The sequence below is a fragment of the Eleutherodactylus coqui genome, chromosome 13 (genome assembly GCF_035609145.1).
Source record: "Eleutherodactylus coqui strain aEleCoq1 chromosome 13, aEleCoq1.hap1, whole genome shotgun sequence".
NCBI lineage: Eukaryota > Metazoa > Chordata > Amphibia > Anura > Eleutherodactylidae > Eleutherodactylus > Eleutherodactylus coqui.
The window spans coordinates 100,778,473-100,784,281 of NC_089849.1; the positions used below are offsets into that span (position 1 = coordinate 100,778,473).

The window sequence follows — 5,809 nt, forward strand, 5'->3', positions numbered from 1 at the left end:
ACACCTACCTGACATTACACACAAGCACCCCCTACTGACACCTACCTGACATTACACACAAGCACCCCCTACTGCCACCTACCTGACATTACATACAATCACCCCCTACTGACACCTACATGACATTACACACAAGCACCCCCGACTGACACCTACCTGACATTACATACAATCACCCCCTACTGACACCTACCTGACATTACAAACAATCACCCCTGCCCCAAGAGCTGACACTCCTCGCTCATGTTATAAACAGTCACCCCTTCCCCAAGAGCTGACACTCCCCCGCCCCCTCCAAGTTATATACAATCACCCTCTCCTGCAGCAGGAGCTGACCCCTACTGACACCTACCTGACATTACATACAATCCCCCACTGACCCAGGAGCTGACACTCTACTAAGTTACACCTATTGCCAAAACCAATCCCCCTCTAGAAGTTGTCGGGATGGAATGAATCTCTGTGGGACCGTAACGTTGTTATAAGGCTACATGCACACAAGTGCAAATGTCATGCGAATTTTGCGCGTTGCGAGACGCATAAAACCTGTGCGAATATGTACTGCATTCTTTTGAATGTACCCTGTTGTACCGCCTCTAGCTTGGACGCAAAATGTAATATGGAGTGAACGCCTCAATCCTGCCTTTCCTGTCCATCACACTGACAGCAGTGCCCCCAGACCAACACACTGCCCCCTGCTGGTGTAATGATCCTGGGGGGGGGGGGGTCACCCTTAGTAGTGGTACGAGGGACAATGACAGCTCAGCGATATGTTCAGGACATCCTGCAGCCACATGTGTTCCTCTCATGGCGGCTTCCAAGAGGCAGCAGGATAATGCTCACCCGCACACACAAGGGGGTCACAGGAAGCCCCCCACAACATTATCACACTTCTGTGGCTGCCCGATCACCCCTATTACATCTTGTATCCATGCTAGAGGCGGTACAACAGGGTACTAGAGCCTCCATGCCCGCCCGTATCACATCTTGTATCCAAGCTAGAGGCGGTACAACAGGGTACTAGAGCCTCCATGCCCACCTGTATCACATCTTGTATCCAAGCTAGAGGTGGTACAACAGGGTACTAGAGCCTCCATGCTGCCCGTATCACATCTTGTATCCAAGCTAGAGGCGGTACAACAGGGTACTAGAGCCTCCATGCCTGCCTGTATCGCATCTTGTATCCAAGCTAGAGGCGGTACAACAGGATACTAGAGCCTCCATGTCTGCCCATATCACATCTTATATCCAAGCTAGAGGCGATACAACAGGGTACTAGAGCCTCCATGCCCACCCGTATCACATCTTGTATCCAAGCTAGAGGTGGTACAACAGGGTACCTGAGCCTCCATGCCCACCTGTATCACATCTTGTATCCAAGCTAGAGGCGGTACAACAGCAATGTGTTACTCGGCCCACGGCGCTATGGATATCTTCTGCATATTTTAGTACATCAAGTAGGGAATCGGTTGTCAAAACATCCTCCCCCCCCCCCTGCTGGCGCTCCAACTAACGTGTTGGGAATTAATGGGATTTTGCGCTGTCTTTTCTACGCGCAAAAACCTCTGCTGACCGGCAGACCGCAGGGCGCCACCATATTTCAGCACTTGAATATGCTGCATGTTCTCGGACTGAAACTGATACGTCTACGGACGGCTTCATGCAGGCGCAGGCGTATTAATGGACACATTTGCACAATGGCCGTTGTACTTTTGTGAGCATGTCCGTGTATTTTACGATATTTTTGCTCTCGCAAAACCCCTCTCATGTAGGCTCCTGCGGATTTTAATTACGTTTGATTGAATATGTTCTATTTTTGTGTGACCATAGAACATGACGCAAATGTTATTGCACACGAAAAATGTGACTGAACCCGGTGACATCAGTGAGTGATGGTCACGGCGTGCGGCGCACATGTAATACACGGCGCACATGTAATACACGGCGCACATGTAATACACGGCCCACATGTAATACACGGCCCACATGTAATACACGGCGCACATGTAATACACGGCGCACATGTAATACACGGCCCACATGTAATACACGGCGCACATGTAATACACGGCGCACATGTAATACACGGCCCACATGTAATACACGGCCCACATGTAATACACGGCCCACATGTAATACACGGCGCACATGTAATACACGGCGCACATGTAATACACGGCCCACGTGTAATACACGGCGCACGTGTAATACACGGCGCACGTGTAATACACGGCCCACATGTAATACACGGCGCGTATGTAATACACGGCCCACATGTAATACACGGCCCACATGTAATACACGGCGCACATGTAATACACGGCCCACATGTAATACACGGCCCACATGTAATACACGGCGCACATGTAATACACGGCCCACATGTAATACACGGCGCACATGTAATACACGGCGCACATGTAATACACGGCCCACATGTAATACACGGCGCACATGTAATACACGGCGCACATGTAATACACGGCCCACATGTAATACACGGCGCACATGTAATACACGGCGCACATGTAATACACGGCCCACATGTAATACACGGCGCACATGTAATACACGGCCCACATGTAATTCACGGCGCACATGTAATACACGGCCCACATGTAATACACGGCGCACATGTAATACACGGCGCACATGTAATACACGGCCCACATGTAATACACGGCCCACATGTAATACACGGCCCACATGTAATACACGGCCCACATGTAATACACGGCCCACATGTAATACACGGCGCACATGTAATACACGGCCCACATGTAATACACGGCGCACATGTAATACACGGCCCACATGTAATACACGGCGCACATGTAATACACGGCGCACATGTGCTTGTCTGAAGAATCCCGAAGAGAAACAAAAAGGCGATTACTGAGCCGTGGAGAATCATCGCCTGCTCAGGTGAACCCAGGGGTCTGTGGCGGGGATTCGGGTAAGTACTAAACGGTTTGTTTTTTTTAACACATGCATTGGGTTTGTCTCGCGCTGAACGGAGGGGCCTATTGAATAAAAAAAAAACCTGTTTCGGCGCGGGACAACCCCTTTAAGTGTAGTGTGTAGTGCACACGGCTGCTGAAGGCAATGCGCGTGCATGCTGTGTAGTCACGTGGTGCCGAAGAGCCAATCAGGTGGCTCTAATCAGCAACGCTGCTTAACCTAAGCGTAAACTGCTAATATGCCCCCAGGAGCTGTCCCTCTTATACTGCACACATGACTCCTCCCCTATACTGGACACATGACTCCGCCCCAGTACTGCTCTTCCCCTATACTGCACACATGACTCCGCCCGAGGAGTTGACTCCTCCCCTATACTGGACACATGACTCCGCCCCAGGAGTGCTCCTCCCCTATACTGCACACATGACTCCGCCCCAGGAGCTGACCCCTCCTTTCCCACCTTTTACTTTTAACCTCCGCAGCTATGTCACCTCCCAAGCACTAGGGGCCGCTGCTAGGAGGTAGCGATAGATCTTTTCCAGCAGGCTAGTCTGGCCTTGCGCAGTGTCTGTGGAGTTTGTACAAAGACACGCCCCCTTAGCGGAATACGTCACCGGACGCTCTCCGTATATAAGAACGTGCAGAGCGCTCCACGGCCTCTTCGGGGATGGCTGGTGAGTGTGATACGTGCGGAGGAGCGGGAGGTGGGCCGGGATTACTGGGTGCTCGGGGAGAGGTCATCCCTTCTGCTGGCCTATACGTAGTTGGCTGCTTTGTGGTCTTATAGGAGCTGCAGACAAGATGTGGTTGTTTAATCTCACCCTGTGCCCTACAAGCAGCCCCTCCCCCTTTAGGGTGCAGTCACATGGGCGAGCGTGGTGTCGGTCTGAGACCGTTATAAACTTCAGCTTTTGGGAGTGAGAATGCATTTATCTGCATAACTGCAGGGGAAGTCGCTGGTGTTAGTGAACCCCTTGAATGTGTAATGGTCACATGTGCGCTCAGTACAGATCGCTGTCGGGTCCCGCCAGCAGATGTCCTTACCCCCTCAATCTGTCGTACTGGCCATGTGACTAGTCGCCCAGCACAATGTTCAGTCACCTTCTACCAGCTTGGTAGACGTGCTGCAGCAGAGCCGCCCCGGCCGCCCCCAGGGGATCAGTCTAAGAAACTTTTTTAAACTTTTCTCTTTATTGGAGTGCACTTTGCGATGTTAACTCCTCAGTGCAATCTCTTACCTTAAACCATGTGACTCACATCGCATCTGCATGAAACTTATCTCTGCGCTGCAGCTTTTTGGGGGGGTTTCCAACCCTTAGTAAATAGTGGGGGTTACCAACCGTAAGATGATGCAATGTATCTTGGACTTGTGAGACGCTCGTGTGAATTCCTGTTAATATTGGTTCTTGCGTGCAAATCAGATGGAACTCGCTGGTAACTTGGTGTTACTGCGCCCTTGTATGTGGGGGTGATGAGGCCGTAGCGTGGTGTGAGGGAGGTGCTGCGATCACTTGGATGCATAGTGTTAAGGGATTTTCTGGCATGTGATTGGCGGTCGGCTTGCTGCACATAACAGCGGTGCGGGCCTTAGGGGATCTGTGTAATGTGTCCAGCAGTAATGATGACTCAAGTGCGTTAGACTTCTGATGCTGATGAAGTCACTCTATGAGCTGAAGCTGCTGGCTGCCATGTTGGATCCTTCGGCGTAGGCCGCGTTCACACAGTATTGGCATGGAATCTGCGCCTAAATCAATGTCCGATATCTAATGGGGTACCACATTCCTGCCCGACGAGCGCATCTTTCCCAACAAAAAATTTTCCATGTTGCGAAAGTGTCCCATCTGGATGCGGTTCCTGCGTTGGATTGTAACACTGACACTAGCGGGGCGTCTGTAAACAGGACTGACTTCTAGGGGGCTTTTGATGCAGATCGTTGATGTAAAGTCCAGTTGCCTTGTGATGTGTCCTCGGGCGATGATCACTGGAACTTTCTATATGAATTTCTCCTCTATGCCGATCTGCAGCTTTCTGGTGCGGCTCTACATGCGGAATTTACCCTGACATGGGCCAAATCCACATGTGACGGTCCAAAGATGGAGATTGTGTTTCCTGTTTTAGGAGTGACTTCTGCTGCGGATCCTCAACACAATCTGCACCACTGATGGGTTTACAGAAATTGACTTGGATTTTGTTTTGCATTGTCTGCTGTGGCTAATCTGCACCAATCCCCTCTGACTGGATACTAATACTGTTCTTCTGTTTCAGGCGGCAGTCGCATCGTGGGACCGGCAACCTATCTGATGGTGGATCTGGAGTGACTGTACAAGAGCTGCACCCGACCTGGGGTTTTTTTTGGGGGGAAGGGCGGTTGATGCTGCCCGATGTGCATAAATAAAGCTGTTGACCAGACCCCCGCCTCTGTGGTGTTTGTTGGCACTGGCTTTGAGCTGTGATTGGCCTATCTGTGGTATCATGGCGAAGCTCCAGTGCGATAGTGATGGCTTGTTATAACTGGCGCTTCTTGGCTCCTCCCAATATTGCGCTTTTAAAACAAAGCTACATGCTCTTGAGTGACCTGTAGGTCCAGCTGGGATATGTAGTGCCTGACTACTGTATGCCAGATGCAATAAGGCCTCATGTCTTCTGGTGAGTCGGATTCTGTGGGTGGGAGCCTGCAGTGCAATCCCACCCTGCCTGCGGCCAAGGACATTATTTTACCTGTTGCGGGTCTTCTCCACCCTGGCTGGAGTGATCTGCACAGCAGATGTGTTCCGGTGCACATGGGCAGTAGGAGTTTTTCAAACTTTTCTGCTTTCCTGTGCGATCTGCGGAACTTTCACAGTAACAG

The 5,809-nt window shown here is 51.0% G+C and overlaps 1 long non-coding RNA gene and 1 other non-coding gene across 2 annotated transcripts; both read left to right on the forward strand.

Annotated features, from left to right (window-relative positions):
- The first annotated feature begins 3,447 nt into the window (after positions 1 to 3,447).
- Positions 3,448 to 5,370, forward strand: LOC136587650 (uncharacterized). The gene is made up of 2 exons (XR_010787478.1): positions 3,448 to 3,635; positions 5,227 to 5,370. It is a non-coding gene; the product is annotated as an uncharacterized lncRNA (long non-coding RNA).
- A 24-nt stretch (positions 5,371 to 5,394) lies between these two features.
- LOC136588913 (small nucleolar RNA SNORA76) lies at positions 5,395 to 5,525 on the forward strand. The gene has a single exon (XR_010787709.1). It is a non-coding gene; the product is annotated as a small nucleolar RNA SNORA76 (small nucleolar RNA).
- Positions 5,526 to 5,809: the final 284 nt, after the last annotated feature.